General features: G+C 36.3%; 1 pseudogene; it reads right to left on the bottom strand.

Annotated features, from left to right (window-relative positions):
• Positions 1 to 3,580: 3,580 nt before the first annotated feature.
• LOC110198239 (large ribosomal subunit protein eL42-like) lies at positions 3,581 to 3,950 on the bottom strand (annotated as a pseudogene).
• Positions 3,951 to 17,312: the final 13,362 nt, after the last annotated feature.

Below are 17,312 nucleotides of genomic sequence, written 5' to 3'. Positions count from 1 at the left end.
CTTGGGCCAGAACAAAGAAGGAATGGCCCAGAATCATGTGCAAGTTTTCCCATGGGATAGGTAGAATTTCTTTTGCTGTTTACATTTATTCAAGGTAGTTTACATTAATTGTGAGACTCGAGGTCACATTCTTAGGCTCTGGCCTACTGTGTGTGCTCCATGCCTGGTGATCATCTCATACAATCTTTCTGATAGTATCTTCCGCAAAGTTCTCTAAGAGGTGCACAAGTGGTTTCTTTAACATGGAGGAAGTGGTGGAGCCTATCCAAGCACAGGTAGGGGAACAACATGACCAGTGAGAAAATGACCACAATTGTTAAAATTTTCTTCCATTCCAACCCTAGGGAAGTAAAGGAAGAATCAATGGCATTTGGTAATTAGTGGGAGAACTGAATTTCTCAACTTAGTACAGAAGAGCTGAATTTCCAGACTATGTGTAGAGACAAAGAAATATGGCTTGAGCAATTTGACAGCATATTGGGGTGTGATCTAGAATAGAATCAGTTACAAAATGGAATCAGAATCATTTGATTTTCTCAATTTCTCCTTTTTTTTTAACGGGAGACTTGTCACAATTTTTCCTGACAAGTTAATGTAAAGACAACAAGATTGACCACTCACAGTACAAGCCATAGTAAGATTGCCCAGAGCTGTGGACTAATTTTAGAGGGGAATTTTACATGACACCAAGATAACTGAGAGTACTTGGTAGTACAATAATGACCATCAACCCACTCCCAATACCTATTTAATCAACACATTTCATCTTGGACCTCAGATGTCCCATGTAGTTGTCTGGTCTCTGGGGCACTCTGCAAAAATGTCTTATTTTCAGGGGAACCTCTTCAGTAGATTTGCTTCTCTGTTCCAAGTTACTTGTAGAGACTCCTTAGATGTTCCTGCTAAAACCTTTTACAAAACAGATCACAATTAAAATTGCCACAGCCTCTCAAATTTTATTTCTGCAATAACTAGCTCATGTGGTGAAAACCAGCTCAAACTTTATAATTCTAACTTATTAACAATAGAGCTATAAGGGGAAACATCAAATTACGAACCCATTGTTCACTTGAAATTTCAGAGATTTTAGGTCTTCTCATGCCCCACAGAATCACTTACATTTGACATACAGAATCGTCTGATCTTGCTGCTTTCTGTAAATTTTGCACTGTAATTAATTCCACTTCTCTTAGGAGGATCAGATGCTATTGAGGAGCTAGTCCTATATATGAAAACATAGGTAACAATACTCTTGGTAGGTACAGGCTTTTCACCCCTAGGTTCAATGGTTACACAAATGAATTTACCTACAAAAGGCTGACTTCAATTATAACAAAAGACTTGGGATAAGATGTTAGATATACTTAAGTAATTATTTCCCAATTATATACAGAAAACAGTGTATGTCAACTGAGTTGTTTGTAATAGAACACATTTGGTTGTTAACCATATTCAAATGGAATAGATATTAGACAAATATTACTCTCCACTAAAATGGTTGGTGGTACTGAAATTCTCTTCCTTAAAATAAAACAGAAGAGGTTTTTTACTTTTACCTCATGTATTAATAGATTCACTTCTTTGTTTCACAAACTTTTTTTTTTTATCCTTTATTCAATTATTCCCATAGGATTCTGAAAGAATGAGTTATTTCAGGGATTTAATCTTATATAAGACTATGTAAGTACAAGCAGGCAGATGACAAGCCTGAATACTAATTTACTTAGTTGTTTGGGATGTGGAATGACTATACATTTAGACTGAAAACAGTAAAATCTTACATACTTGCATTGTGCTCATATCTTCTACTGATCACTTGTTCTAATATAGAAATTTGCTATAAAAGGCAAAAATAGAGGTATGATTATAACAGCATTAAAACTGGTCCTTAATGACTCAATATGGCAGGATAAAGCAACCTCAGTTCTGTTTGACTTAAGGTAAGAGTCACATTTGACAACTAATCACGCAGTAACAATTCTACCTCATAACCAAACTCAGGAATAAGCAGGTGGGAAACATTACTGTTCAAAAGGAAATACTATAATGGGGGGAACCAAGCTGAAAGGATTCTAATCTTTGCCTATGCCAAGGTTGTCCTCTCAGCCTTTTCCTAGATACAGACCGCCACCTGTAACAGTTCAGGATCACTTTCCCTGTGAGTAGCTTGTGGTATTTCTCTCAAATGATAAGTTACTGACTTAATGGTCCATCAGACAACTATACCTGAATTCAAAACTCAAAACAATATCAGTTACAGTCCCAAGAGCTTTTACCTCAAATGGCAAGCTTCACTAATGACAGCTTAGGGCTAGATATAGTTATTTTTACTCTCATGGAGTTGCAATAAGCAATACAAATTTGCTAGGACTTACACACACATAAGAGATTTTTAACATTCTTCACTTGTTTTCCTTCTTCTCCTTGAGCTTAGACTCATCCTGCTGTAAAGGTCAATCATGAAAAGTCACTTCTACATTGTCCACACACTTGTAAATTCTGGGTAAGCCAGTTTCATTGTTCAAGAACTCTATAACCCACAACAAACTCTTTTCTCAGGGCTAGTGACCTTGCCCAAAGTTTCAGTTTACAGATAAAGGGGATTCTACAAGGTCTTTTCTTTGTATCTTTTCTTTCTTTCTTTTCTTTTCTTTTTTCAGGAAGACTCAACATTTATTAAGCACCTTTTGTGTGAAAGGCATGGTGTGCACTGTGCCAAGATAAAAAGATTAACAGAGACAAATATTCTGCCCTTGAGAGGGCTCAAAACATAATATGGATTTATGTAATACCAAAAAAAAAAAAAGAGATGTAAAATAAAGGCACAATGACCTCCACTCTTTACTGTTCCAAGTCTTGACCAGCTGTCATACCCACCTACCCCTAAACATAATTAATATCAGTTTTCAATTAATAGGCCACCTCTTTAATGATCAGGTTATTTCAATTACTATTAATTAGTTCTCCATAGAGGATTAACTGAACCCAAATAGATATGGGAAGTTAGGTCATTAATTCTTTGAAAACAGGGTACAAATGAGTTTTCAATTGGTAGGCCATCCCTTTAATGACCAGGCAATCCAATCATTATTAATTAGTTCTCCACAAAGAACCCTAACAACCCAAATAGATATAGGAAACCACTTCATTAATATTTTGAAAACAGGGCAACCCCTGAAGGTGATTAATTAATTACTTTTAATTTGCTGAAAGCCTATAAAATCAGGGCTAGCTATCCCTATCTTTATTACTTGGTATCTCTAATTTCCCCACTCCCAATTTGCCTGGGAATCCAGGCTGTCAGTTACTATTTTAGTCATAGTACTAGTAACCAAGACCCCCAGGCCATCCAGAAATGTCCAGCTGGGCTTTCTCTGCATGATGCATAAATCTCATTAAGTAGATGGTTAAAGTTACCACACTCAGCCACATCCTCAAGATCTTTTCCTACATGAGAAAAACTTCACATAGTATAAGATTTTGTTTTACTCAGGCCTCTTCCTTTCCAAGACAGAAACCACAAACCAAGGAACAGAATGGAATGGTTTTTTTTTTCCTATTAAGATGAAAAAAACAAAACTCAGAACTGGATCACTTGGCCCTTTCTCTTTTTTATCTCCTCCCAGTTCAAAATACTTACACCTGTTAATGGCAAGCATCCTCTTAGACCTGCAGTTGGATTCCACACATTCAAGCATCAGTAAAATCTTTTTTGTCGTCTTTGCCTTTTTCCAGAAAATTGGCTTTGTTTGACCGTCATAACCACTCTGCTTCTGATTGTATCCTCTTTTCCCCTGTGCATACAGGGAAACCTTATCTTTTTTGGATGCATCACTTTATGAGGCTAGTGCTTGCTACACTTTGCAAAAAGTTCTGTGGGTTTTAAGGATGTTTACTGAAAGGCAGCACTGTGCTTCCAACTGGTCTTGTCTGATGTCCAGCCTGCTCATAGACAAGCACTGGGCGGGGGAGGATGACAGCAGAAGCCTCTGTACCTTTTCTAACACAGTAATTACCAACCCCCTCTCCACCCTTTTCATAAATTTTCCAGTCCATAATAGAGTCTCCTCACTCAGTTATGGAACCAACTGGCAGGATTTTCATCAAGCTATTGCAGCTCATCTTTGGGGAAGTCAGGAGGGCTATTCTCTTGTTCTTTTGTTTCTTAAGTTTCTTTTGTTGTAGGGAGGAAGCAAAAAGTTCTTAAAATTCAAATTGAACATCATCTATTACAAAAATGGGTGGGAGTCTCGTATAAATTATAGCAATGTTATCAATTTCAAGATGTACACCAATTTAAAATGTTATTTTAAAATTGATCAGTATTTAACTTTAGTTTGTAAGACTCCCTTAGTATCTAATTGAATGTTCAAATCAAACTCAATTACTTTTTGATTGTTTCTTGATTCACAAACCTTTTCTCTTTTTGTTGTGAGCTAGGAAAGAGTGAATAATAATATAAGCAGGCAGTTTCTAAGTGCCTGGTCTAATTTTATTTTGTCGCTGAAACTTCATTGGCATCATCCCCAAACATGTCTCTCTATAATCAGTGAGATGAATTTCTTCTCTAGTCATTCTGGGGGGTGGGAAATGCTTTTAATTCCCTTAAAACAAATTCTAAAAAATATTAACCCAAATATTTGCTAGCATTTATTTCAACATTTATAAAAAAAGCATTCAAACCACCATATAGATCTGAGGGGAAAATTCCTTCTCTCTCTCTTTTCTTTTTCCTATCTGTTCTTCTATACTCCAGAACCTGGCCATAGTTCGGAAACATAAAAGAGAAAACATCTTTCTAAAAACTTAGAGAGGTTCACATTACTTGGCAAGACACAGAGAGATAGACTTACTAGCAAATTTTTTTCCTTCTATACTTTGTATGCACAATTTCAGACTCTGAGAGACACAAACATAGGCATAAAAAAACACAAAAAGATTGATAAGTGTGAGACAGTGGCCCTGATATCAAAAGTTATTTCTCCTTGCCTGCCTTACTAGATATCTCCAGGCCGTGCTGTCACACACACATATATAAATACACATAGCTTAAGAAATTCGTACCCTTTTAAAATTGAACCTGTCTTTTTTCTTGCATATTTTAATGACACTTTCTTTATCAATCATATTGCAAATAATCTTCGCTTTGAGTTTTTTCTCCTCTGCCTCTCTCCTGTCCCTCTGATGCATGCAATGAGAAAGGGAGGGAGCAAAGCAAGAGAGAGAGAGAGAGAGACAGAGAGAGAGAGAGACAGAGAGAGACAGAGAGAGACAGAGAGGCTCTTTTCTCTGTTCTTTATCCTATTTTTCCTATGCAGAGAGGGCAATTCCAGGGCCTTTTTTAGCTGTGCTGAAAGTTCTCATCTTTGCCTAGGCTATTAACCTTTTATTAAATAACACAAATAGCCAGCATCATATGGAAACCTATCAAGAAACAATCCAGTGAGAATTTTCTGGGCATCCCCATACTACTGTGTGTGAGGCCAAACCTTCCACATATGTGGGTGGTCAACACACCACCTCTCCTTCAGAGACGAGGATGGCCAGGATTCCTGCTGTAGAAGCCTTACTCCCCAATCCCTTTTCTCTGATATCCTCCTAACCATGCCAAAATTAGTGGGCAGATCTGTTCTGCCCTAATTATGCCAATTGTAGGGTGGCATCCAGAGGATACCAAGATACCAAAGAAAGAGGGGCTCATACTAGCTTGGTCATTAGTAGGTTCTATTAGGGTTAATTAGGTTAATGGGATTGGTTAAGGGAGTTTATTCACAAGAGGCCAGTTGTCCTGGGCAGCAGCGGGACAAAGCAACATTGTGGATCCCCACACCAACCCCAGGCCATGGCAGGTACAGAACAAAGAAGGTGTAGTGCCAAGGATGGCCCAGGGGCATATGTAAGTTTTCCCATGGGATAGCTGGAGCTTCTTTTGCTGTTTACATTTACTCAAAGTAGTTTACATTAACTGTGAGACTTGAGGTCACATTCCTAGGCTCTAGCCTACCCCTATATAGTATCCCTCTAAATAATTTAAAAAATGTGTCAAATTGAATTCTGAGTGGGAAAACCAGTGAAAAGTCACAAGTCATTTTTTTTTTTCCATCCTAGAACACCTGAGTAAGCTAGAAAGAGATCTGTGGAACAGTAAGGGATGATCTGGAGCATAGTGTGAGAGTTGTAGTAGCAGAAGTGGCAATGGAGAGCTCAGTGCACAGAGACAGTGAGGAGACTGACGACCTGGTCAGAAAGAGATTCCAGGGGGACCCCTCTGCTAAATAGGATTGTGCATCATTTGTCTGTTACCCAGTTTGGGGCCACAGTTTCAGGGTGGACAGGAGTAGTTGTGGTCAGAAGAGAGTAGGGACCGTTCTAGGAAAGGACCAGAAAACAAATAAGGAGGGTAGTGACCAGACCTCTCCCTGGATTACACCATCCTGGAAGCACTGAAAACTTACAGGCCCCCAGACCTAGCTGTGGAAACAGCAGGACATAAAAGTCATAAGATCATGCCGGATATTCTTCCTATGCCCAAGGTGAGCAGAGCCCAAGTCTAACATGCAGTCCTAGGTCAAGAAATAGGCTGGAAGAAGGAGCAAACAACAACCACCACCACAAAGAACCTGACCATAAGATCTACCATGGTGAAAGGGAAGCTCAGGACAAACTCAGAAGACAATGACTTGAAAACATTTGCAAGCAAGGCCTCAATAAAAAAAATGCAGATTGGACCCAAGACCAAGAAGACTTCCTAGAAGAATTTAAGAAAGAGCAAAGGAAAAAAAAATTAAAAACCAGATAAGAGTGGTAGAAGAAGAATTGGGAAAAGAAATGAAAGCAATGAAAAAAAATTATGAAAAGAGAATGAACAGCTTGGTAAAAGAGACATAAAAATAGTGAAGCAAATAGCTCCCTAAAAATAAAAATTGGCCAAATGGTAAGAGGTACAAAATCTCACTGAAGAAAATAATTCCTTAAAAATTAGAATTAGTCAAGTGCAAACTAATGACTTCATAAGACATCAAGAAACAATTTTAAAAAAGTCAAAAGACTGAAAAAATAGAAGAAAATGTGAAATATCTTATAGGAAAAACAATTGACCTGGAAATTAAGGAGACATCATTTAAAAATTACTAGACTACTTGAAAGCCATAAAAAAAAAAAGAGAACAGACATCGTATCTGAAGGAATTAGAAAAGAAAACTTCCCTGCTATCTTAAAACCAGAGGTCAAATTAGAAATGGAAAGAATCCACTGATCACCTCCTGAAAGAGATCCCAAAATGAAAAGTCCAAAGAATCTTATAGCCAAATTCCAGAGCTCCCAGGTCAAGAAGAAAATGTTGGAAGTGACCAGAAAGAAAACATTCAGATATCATGTAGTCACAGTCAGGATCACACAAGATTTAGCAATTACTATATTAAAGGAGTGTAAAGTTTGGAATATGATATTCCAGAAGGCAAAGGAGCTAGGATTACAACCAAGAATAACCTATGTGGCAAAACTCAGACAAAGCAAGAGAAAAAATAGACCTAATTAAAAGACATAATTGGGAGAGTGATTTTGTTAAAAGACAATGAACTGGTATAAACAATGGACAAGGAATTAATAGCAATACTGAACAGGTATGCATCAAATGGTATAGCATCCAAACTATTGAAGAAAATGCTAAATAAATTATAGGAGGAAATAGTAAAACTATCCTAATGGGGGACCTTGATTTATCCCTCTCAGATCTAAAGAAGTCTAATCATAGAATAACCAAGAAAGAAAATAAAGAGACTAATAGAATTTTAGAAAAGCTAGTTATGATAGGTTTCTGGATAATATTAAATGAAAATAGAAAGGAGCATATCTATTACTAAGCTGTGAATGGCACCTTCACAAAAACTGACCATGTATTAGGACATAAAAATCTCACAAACAAACGAAGAAAAGCAGAAATATTAAATGTATCCTTTTTAGACCATAGTCTAATAAAATTACATTCAATAAAGGGTCTTAAAAGCACATATAAAACTAATTTGACATTAAACAATCTAATTCTAAAAAATGAGTGAGTCAAAGAGCAAATCACAGAAACAATAATTTCATTAAAGATAAATATCAGCAATGAGACAGCATATCAAAATTTGCAGGATGCAGCCAAAAAAGTGCTTAAGGGAAAATTTATACTTCTAAACTCTGACATCAATAAAAGAGAGAAAGAGCAGATCAATGAATTGGGCATGCAACTAAAAAAAAAAAATAAAACAGAAAAAGGACAAATTAAAAATGCCCAATTAAACACCAAAATAGAAATCCTGAAAATGAAAAGAGAAATTAATAAAAATTGAACTATTAAATAAAATAGGAGCTGGTTTTATTTTTTTTCTTTTAAAAAAAAGCAAAATAGATAAACCATTGACTAATTTGATTTTTAAAAAATGAAGAAAACCTACCTGTCATCTATGGAGAAGACAAGAATTTGTGACCAAACATGAGATAGAGAACATTATGAAATGCAAAATATGTAATTTTGATTACATTAGATTTTAAAGTTTTTGCAGAAACAAAGCCAATGCAACCAAGATTAGAAGGGAAGCAGAAAGCTGGGAAACAATTTTTATAGCCAGTATCTGATAAAGGCCTCATCTCTAAAATTATACATAGAGAACTAAGTCAAATTTATAAGAATACAAGTCATTCCCTAATTGATAAATGGTCAAAGGATATGAACAGGCAGTTTTCAGTAGAAGAAATTAAAGTTATCTATAATCATATGAAAAAATGCTCTAAATCACTACTGATTAAAGAAATGCAAATTAAAACAACTCTGAGGTACTGCATCACACCTATCAGAATGGCTAACATGATAAAACAGGAAAATGATAAAGGTTGGAGAAGATGTGGGGAAATTGGGACACTAATGCATTGTTGGTGGAGTTGTGAACTGATCCAACCATTCTGGAGAATAATTTAGAACTATATCCAAAGGGCTATAAAATTGTGCATACCCTTTGACCCACAATAGCACTTCTAAGGCTGTATTCCAAAGAGATCATAAAAAAGGGAAAAGGACCCACATGTACAAATATATTTATAGCAGCTCTTTTTGTGGTGGCAAAGAATTAGAGATTGAGGGGATACCTATCAATTGCAGAGTGGCTGAGCAAGTTGTGGTATATGAATGTAATGGAATACTATTTTTCCATAAGAAATGATGAGCAGACAGATTTCAGAAAAACCTGGAAAGACTAACATGAACTGATGCTGAGTGAAGTGAGCAAAACCAGGAGAACATTGTATACAGTAACAGTAACATTGTGCCATGACTAACTTTGATAGACGTAGCTCTTCTCAGCTTAAGAAAATTCTGAAAGATTCATTATGGAAAACGCTGTCCACATCTAGAGAAAGAACTATGGAATCAGAATGCAGATCAAAGCACACTATTTGCTTTCTCTTTTTCTTTCCCATGGCTTTTCTCCTTTGTTCTGATTCTTCTTTCACAACATGACTAATGTGGAAATATGTTTAATATGATTGTACATGTCTAGCCCATATCAGCTTGCATGCTGTCTAGGGGAGAGAGGAGGGAAATTTAGAACTCAAAATCTTATGAAACTGAATGTTGCAAACTAAAAATTAATTAATTAATTGAAAAAATAAAGAAAACCAAATTACCAGTATCAAAAATGAAAAGGGTGAATGCATAACTGGTGAAGATGAAAGCAAAGCAATTATTAGAAGCTATTTTACCCAATTTATGCCAATAAAACTGACAATCTAAATGAAATTAATATTTACAAAAATATAAATTGCCCAGCTGAAAAGAAGAGGAAATAGAATATTTAAATAACCTTATCTTAGAAAAAGGAATTGAAGAAGCCATAAAGCTTAAGCCATCTGGTCCTGGTTTTTTTTTTTTTTCCCCTTCTGAGGGAGCTCATAAAGTCATAAGAAAGAAACAACCCAGGACTGGATGGATTAACAAGTGAATTCTGCCTAACATTTGAAGAACAATTAATTAGGGGATTCTGGGAAGACGGTGCAATAAGGCAGGAAGTTATCTGGTTCTCCCAAATTCCCCCCAAGCAATTTAAAATAATGCCTCAAAATGAATTTTGAGCAGCAGAAATAATTAAAAGTAAGGGCAAAGCAGTTGTCTAGCCCAAGACAATTAGGAAGGACAGTAGGAAAGACCTGACCTCCCAGGGTGGTGGTCTGGCCTGAAGGGCAGACACCTTCAGACAAATTCCTCTGAATTAACAAACAAGTCATGCAGGCACCTGTGTAGCAGCCTCAGCTTCCGACAGTGTAGGAGTCAGACAGATGATCAGGGGAAGAGTGCAGGACCCTCCGGTGGTGCTAGATGTGGAGCTCAGGGGCACTGCTGATCAGAAATGGTCCCAGGCTGTGGCTGTGGGCAAGAAGGGAGCACATCCTGGTGAGTGCAGTCTCAGAGGGGAAGGGACTCCACTGACTTTGGACACTCAGAGGAGAGCAGAGTCCTCGGCTTTGGTTCCAGAGCAGAGGGGTGAACTAAAGCTTGCAGCCACAGGAAGGACCACAGGGAGGGAGAGCATGACAGCATTGCTGGGAGCCCTGTTATGGCTTGGGGCAGAGGGGAACACCTGGGGTTAGGCCCCCAGATAGAACTCAGAAAACAATAGCATGAAAAACCGGAAGCCTGAGATATTATACCCCATACTTAGGAACTAGAGCCTTACTCTAACACAAAGTTAACAGCCAAGAAATGAGGTGCTAAAATGAGTAAGTAAAAGAGAACACACCCAACCATAGATAGCTACTATGGTGATAGAGACGATCTGATTTCAAACTCAGAAGAAGATAGTGAAGTTAAAATAGCTACTTCTACTTCAAAGAAAAAATGCCAAATGGTCACAAGCCCAAAAAGAGTTCTTGGAAGAGCTTGAAAAAGACTTTGAAAATAAAATAAGAGAGGTTGAGGAAAAATTAGGGAAAAGAAGAGTAATGGGCTTCTGGGAGCCAAGGAGTAAAAAGGCAGTCACTCTCACCCTCCCATATCAACCTCTGAAAACCCAGAAAATATCACCCTATTAAAAAAAAACAAACCTGGAACAGCTGAACTAGAAGAAAGATGGGGAATAGCAGTACAGCAGCCTGGCAAACCGGTCTCCCAGTGCCTCAGCAAAAATAAAGGAAGCAGCACTACAAAGGGCTGCAGGTGGATAAGCACCCTGAAGCATTCATCTGAAAGGAGCTGAAGAAAGCAACCTACAGTCTTCCTAAAGTCTCAGCCTTGCTGATTCCAACCCAACACCAGGTAAGCTGTCAGAACCCTACAGCCTCCAACTGCCAACCAGGAGGAGATCCTGAAACCCAGGTGTTAGAGCAGGCAAACATCAACACCTGGACCTCTGAGTGCCTTAGTGAGGGTGGGGGAACCAGTAGAAACCAGCTCAGAAAACCCCCAGCTGCCTCGGCACTCTACCACAAAGGAATCTCCCAGTGCATTAGCAGAAACCAGGGAGGCAGCACTGCAAGGGGCCCCAGGCAGATAAACACCCTGCAGCACCCATCTAAAAGGAGCTGAAGAAAGCTAAAGGAAAGGAAAAGCAGGCAACCTAGAATTGCCTGAAAGTTCCAGCCTTGCTGATTCCAGCCCAACAGAGTAAGCTGCCAGAACCCTACAGCCTCCAATTGCCAACATAAGAGGCCCAGCACACAAAGCCAGTGACCAAGACCTAAGCTCCCAACACAAGAAGCTTGGGTCAGTGCCCTCTGTTCCCAGCAGGAGAGCTCAATCTCTTTAAAGGCCAGGGAATAAAGAAACACCATGAGTAAAAAGAAATGTACCATAGATTCATATTATGAGAAGAGTGAAGATCAAGACAGAAATTCTGAAGAGGACAACATTGTCAACAAACCCACATCTGCAACATCAAAAGGGAATATGAACTGGTCTGAAGCCCAAAAAGCCTTCTTAGAAGAGCTCAAGAAGGATTTTAAAAGTCAAATGAGAGAGGTAGAAGAGTCCTTAAAAAATACAATTGGCCAATTGGAAAAAAAAGTACACTGAAGAAAACAAATCCCTAAAAAACACAATTGGCCAATTGAAGAAGGAAGTACAAAAACTAACAGAAGAAAACAATCTGTTAAAAACTAGAATTGGACAAATGGAAACTAATGACTCTATGAGAGAGCAAGAATCAGTCAAACAGAAACAAAAAATGAAAAAATAGATGAAAACATAAAATACCTCATTGGTAAAACAACGACCTGGAAAATGATCAGGAGAGACAATTTAAAAATCATTGGACTACCTGAAAATCATGATGAAAAAAAGAGCCTGGACAGTATCTTTCAGGAAATCATAAAGGAAAACTGCCCTGAAGTCCTAGAACCAGAAGGTAAAATAACCATAGAAAGAATACACCGCTCACCACCTGAAAGAGATCCCAAATTGACAACGCCAAGGAATATAATAGCAAAATTCCAAAATTACCAGATGAAAGAGAAGGTGCTGCAAGCAGCCAGAAAGAAACAATTTAAATATCATGGAACCACAGTCAGGATTACACAGGACCTTGCAGCTTCTACATTAAAAGACCACAGGGTGGAACATGATATTCTAAGGCAAAGGAGCTGGGATTGCAGCCAAGGATCAACTACCCTGCAAAAATGAGCATGATTTTTCAAGGGAGGAGATGGATATTCAGTGAAATAGGGGACTTCCAAACCTTCCTCATAAAAAGACCAGAGCTCAACAAAAAATTTGATCTTCAAGTACAAGATTCAAGAAAGACATAAAAAGGTAAATGGGACAGAAAGATACAATATGTTGTTAATAAGGGGACTGTTTACATCCCTACAAGGGAAGATGACACTTGCAACTCTTGAGAACTGTATTGTTATTACACCATGTTAAAGGAGTATACATAAAGGGGTGGATATTAGTTGACTTTGATGTAATGATAAAAAAAAATCTAATCAAGTGGGTTAAATGGATCCAAGTAAGTGGATTAGTCTGATCTTAGAAAATGTACTGAGAAAGGAGGAGGCAGACAAGGGTAAATTACATTACAGGAAAAGACAGAAAATCCTATTACAGAGGGAAAGAAGGGAGGGGGGTGAGCATTGTTTGAACCTTGCTCTCATCAGATTTGGCTCAAGAAGGGAATAACATAATCAGTTAGGTAGAAATCTAACTTGCCTATGGGCAATAGGAGGGAAAAGGGGAAAGAAAAGGGAGGGGGGATGAAAGGGAGGGAAGAAGCAGTGGGGGTGAAGTGGAAGGGGGGTGGGGGATAATAGAAGGGAGGAGAGACTGAAGGAGGCAGTGGTCAAAAGCAAAGTACTGGTGGGGGGGAAGGGAGAGAGGAGAAAGAAAAGCATAAACAGGCGGGGAAAAGGATGGAGAAGATACAGATAGTAATCATAACTGTGAAAGCTGAATTGCTATCTTTTTTTTTCTCTTCTGTTGAGTTTTGTTTCCTCTTTCTGATGGTTCCTCCTATTGGTTTTAGTTTTTACTTACAACATCACTAATGTGAAAATATGTTTAATAGGAATGTAAATGTATAGCCTACATCAGATTGTGTGCCATTTGGGGGAGGGAGGGGAGAAAAATTTTAAACTCAAAAGCATATGGAAGTGATTGTTGATATATAAGAATAAATTAATAAAATTTAAAAAAGAGTAATGCAAGAAAATCAAGAAATTGTGAAAAGTCAACTAATTAGAAAAAGAGATCCAAAAACTTATGGAAGAAAATAACTCCTTAAAAATTGGAATTGGGCAAGGAGAAGGTAATGGCATCATAAGACACTAAGAAATAATACAATAAAATCAAAAGAAAAATCCACTGATCACCACCTGAAAGAGATCCCACAATGAAAACTCACAGGAACATTATAGCTAAGTTACGAAGCCCCCAGGTCAAGGAGAAAATACTACAAGCAACTAGAAAAAAAATTAAATACTCTGGAGCTACAGTCAGAATAACACTAAATTTAGTAGCTTCTACTTTAAAAGACTGAAGGGCATGGAACATTATACTCCAAACAGCAAAGGAATAACTTAATCCTGCATGGAAAAATGGATACTTAATGAATTAAAGGACTTTCAGGGATTTGTGAGGAAAAGACCAGAACTGAATAGAAAATTTGGCCTATAAGAATCAGGGGAAACATAAGAAGGTAAACATTAAAGGCCAATTATAAGGAATTCAATAAGGTCAAACGATTTACTTCTTATATGGGAAATTGTTATCTGTAACTCTTAAAAATATCACCATTATTTGGGTAGTTTGAAAGAGCATACATAAGTAGAAAGTTTCGGGCCGAGTTAAATAGGGTGGAATGATCCTAAAAAATAAAATTAGGTAAGGAGTGGTAAAATAGAACAATTGCCTCATACAAAGAGGTCTGAACAGAACTGTTACAGTGGAGGCATCAGATTTGGGTTAAAGAGGGAATAACATATGTATCTAGAAAAGTATAAAAGCCTTCTTAACTTACAAAGAAATATAATGGTGAGGAGATAGAATAAGGAAGGGACTTTTAGAAGGGTGTGCAAATCAAGAAATAGGAGAGTAAGGAGAGAAGATAAGGGAGGAAATCTTAGAAAGGGTGCAGAATAGAGAGGCAGTGGGTTGAAGTAAATTAGATGTTTCAGGAGGAATAAGTAAAAAAAGAGGAGAGAAGGAGAAACAGTGAGGAAAAATAGGATGGAGGGAAATACACAACTAGTAATTATAACTTTGAATGTGAATGGGATGAACTCACCCATAAAACAGAAATGGTCAGCAGAATGGATTAAAAACCAGAATCTGTCAAAATGTTGTTTATAAGAAACACATTTTAAAATGAGTGATACAGAGAATAAAAATAAAGGGCAGAAACAGAATTTATTATGCTTCAGCTGATGCAAAAAAAAAAGTAGGGGTAGCAATCATGATCTCAGACAAATTTAAAGCTAAAATAGATTTAATTAAAAGAGACAAACAAGCAAACTACATTATGATAAAAAGGCACCATAGATAACAAAGTAATATCAACACTAAACCTATATATACCAAATGCCATAGCAGTCAAATTTTTAAAGGAAAAGTTAAATGAATTATGGGCGGAAATAGGTAGCAAAACTATAGTAGTTGGGGATCTCAGCCTTCCCCTCTCAAAACTAGATAAATCTAGCCAAAAAATAAATAATAAATAAGTCAAGCAGATGAATGGAATCTTAGATAAGCTAGATGTGATAGGTCTCTGGAGAGAATTGAATGGGAATAGAAAGGAATATACCTTTTTCACAGTGGCACATAGTGCCTTTACAAAAATTGATTATATGTTTGAGCATAAAAACTTTATAGTTAAATGCAGATAAGCAGAATTGTTAACTGCATCCTTTTCAGATCACAATGCAATAAAAATTATATTTATTAAGGGACCATAGAAACATAGATTAAAAATTAACTGGAGACTAAACAACCTAATCTTAAAGAATGAGTAGGATAAAGAACAAGTCATAGAAACAATAAATAATTTCATTAATGAGAATGACAATAATGAGACAAAATGCCAAAACTTATGAGGTGCAGCAAAAGCAGTAATCGGAGGAAAATTTATATCTCTTAAATGCTTGTATCAATAAAATGGAGAAAGAGTAGACTAATGAATTGACTTTGCAATTTAAAAAAACCTAGAAAAAAGAACAAAGCAAAAATCCCCTATTAAATACCAAATTGGAAATCTTAAAAATTAAAGATGAAATTAATAAAGTTCAATGTAATAAAATATTGAATTAATAAATAAAACTAAGAGTTGGTTTTATGAAAAAAACCAATAAAATAGATAAAGCAAAAAAAAAATAAAGAGAGAAGAAAACCAAATCACTAGTATCAAAAATGAAATGAAGATGAAATCAAAGCAATTATTAGGAATTATTTTACCAGTTATATGCCAATAAATTTAACAATTTAAGTGAATGGAAGAATACTTACAAAAATGTAGACTGCTTACATTAACAGAAGATGAAATAGAATATCTAAATAAACTTATTTTAGGAAAAAAATTGAACAGGTCATAAATGAGCTTCCTAAGAAAAAAAGCATCTTGACCAGATGGATTTACAAGTGCATTTTACCAAACATTTAAAGATTAACTAATTCCAATATTTGGCATTATTCCAAACAATTTGGAAAAATAGGCAAAGAAGGAGTCCTACCAAACTCCTTTTATGAAATAAATATGGTGCTGACACCTAAACCAGGAAGAGCAAAAACAGAAAGAAAATTATATTCCAATTTCATTCATGAATATGGATGCAAAAATCCTAAATAAAATATTAGGTGGGGGACTAGAACAATATATCACAAAGATTATACATTAAGACCAAGTAAGATTTATACCAGGGATGCAGGGATGATTTAACAAAAGGAAAACTATTAACATAATTGATTACATAAAAAACAAAAGTAACAAAAATTATATGATTATATCAAGGCACAGAAAAAGCTTTTGACAAAATACAACACTTATTCCTATTAAAAACACTTGAAAGTATAGTTATAAATGGATTTTTCCTTAAAATGATAAGAAGCATCTACCTAATACCATCAGCAAGCATTATTTGTAATGGAGATAAGCTAGAAACTTTCTCAATAAGATTAGGTGTGAAACAAGGATGCCCATTATCACCAATATTATTCAATATTTTATTAGAAATGCTAGCAATAAAAAAAGAAATGTTAGCAAAGCAATAAAGGAAGAAAAAGAAGTTGAAGGAATTAGAATGGGCAATGAGGTAATAAAACTACCTCTTTTTGCGATTATATGATGATGTATTTGGAAACTCCTAGCAATTCAACTAAAATGTTAGTTGAAACAATAATTTTAGAAAAGTAGCAGGATATAAAATAAACCCATATAAATCATCGGAATTCCTATATATCACCAACAAAACCCTGCAAGAAGAGATATTAAGAGATATCCCATTTAAAATAACTGTAGGCATATGCCTGGGAGTATACCTGTCAAGGCAAATCTAGGAACTACACGAACACATAATTGTAAAACACCTTTTATACAAATAAAGTCAGATATAAGTAATTGGAGAAATATTCACTGTTCATGGGTGGGCAGAGCCAATATACTAAAAATGACAATTCTGCCTAAACTACCTATTCCATGACATCCCAATTAAGTTACCTAAAAATTATTTTATTAAGCTAGAAAAAAATAATAACAAAATTCATTTGGAAGAACAAAAGGTCAAGAATATCAAAGGAATTAATGAAAAATAGGTAAAGGAAGGATTTTTAGCAGTACCAGATCTTAAACTATGTTATA

Source organism: Phascolarctos cinereus, unplaced genomic scaffold, assembly GCF_003287225.1.
Source record: "Phascolarctos cinereus isolate Bilbo 61053 unplaced genomic scaffold, phaCin_HiC Scaffold_726;HRSCAF=1367, whole genome shotgun sequence".
NCBI lineage: Eukaryota > Metazoa > Chordata > Mammalia > Diprotodontia > Phascolarctidae > Phascolarctos > Phascolarctos cinereus.
The sequence above is the reverse complement of the archived record's forward strand: the minus strand, read 5'-3'. Positions and strand labels throughout refer to the sequence as shown.